Here is a 1,394-nt window from a genome sequence, read left to right on the forward strand (position 1 = left end):
AACCACCAGAGAGAAGCAAACAGAATGTATTTGACTGAATTTCAAAGGTAGTGACTGTAAACAAACTTGAAGAAATAAGAACCACATGACAAGATGCCTGACTTAAATCTTTTTTTTTTTGGCCATACTTCACATTTAAGAACCCAGAATTCAGCTCCTGTCATGTAAAATTTGTAAAAATATATTGCAATCATGCCTTGGCATAAAGTCCAAATCTTCACAGAAGGGTATGCTTTGTGTCACCAAATGGGGGTGCAACTGGAAAAGGGGAAACAAGAGGAAACAGGTAATGTAATGGTGGCAAGAAAATTCTGACAGTGAATATCGGTCTCTCCAGGTTCTTTGACATGGATTTCCTCATCATGAATGGTGGCGCTCCTGAAGTAGGAGTAAATGTGACTCTCCTTTTGAGGAAGGGGAGGGTCTTGAAGGGGAAGGGCCTCCTCCGAGAGAGCCAGTTGCTTTCATGATTTTGGTTCCTTCTTCCTCCCAATTAAGCATCTGCCCAGGGGCCCAGGATCCAGGGCTTAGCTTTCTGGCTGTTTTCAACTCTTCTTAGTGAAGACCAGCATTGCCAGCCCACTGACCCCAGTAGGGTCACCCCTGCCCCTGAGAACCAGCACCCCCCACCCCCAGCCCCGGAGCTTCCTGCAGGAACCAGCTGCCTCTGGTGGGAGACACTGAATAAAGACAGAGGGGCCCCTCCTTTCTGAGATGCCCTCTGCTAGTGTTGGGTAGCGCTAAGGTTGGAAACTGCTTTCCCCACTGAGCTGAAGGCTGCCTCCTGGGATATGCACCCCGCAGTCCCTATTCACTCCCAGTCCCTGGGAGCCAATCAATCAAGTCTGGCTGTATCCTAAGGGTGGCCAGGATAGCCCTGTGAGTGGCAGGTCCCCTCCTGGAGCACTGCTTCACTAGCTCATCACTCCAGGCCTGTGCTCTGCTCCTCATCACTGGGCTTCTATGTGGACCCACCATCTCTGCCTTCCTATGCTGACCCATGTGTCTTGTAGAATGGGGGCCAGGACTGGACATGCGGTTTGATTGCTAAGGACCTAGCAGAGGCTCATCATGCAGTAGACTCTGTGTTTATCGTGTGTGTGTCTCTGTGTGTGTGTTTATTAAGTGGACACTGTACTTCTCCTGATGTAGATAAGGTGATGAACCTAAAAAGCCACACTATCCTATGGCATTATGTTTAGATGGAGCCAAGTGACCAAAAATTGCCTCAACAATCCTGCAACTCCAGATCGTCAATTTACGCTGAACGACATATACAGTCGTTCTGGGCCCATCTGTCTAATCTACAGAAATAACAGGGACTGCATCCCCTGCCTCCATCCCCTGCTCCTTCTGTGCTCTACCCACTGGGAGGAAGCGCTAACGGGGAAGCT

The sequence above is a fragment of the Cebus imitator genome, unplaced genomic scaffold, assembly GCF_001604975.1.
Source record: "Cebus imitator isolate Cc_AM_T3 unplaced genomic scaffold, Cebus_imitator-1.0 Scaffold42, whole genome shotgun sequence".
Lineage (NCBI taxonomy): Eukaryota > Metazoa > Chordata > Mammalia > Primates > Cebidae > Cebus > Cebus imitator.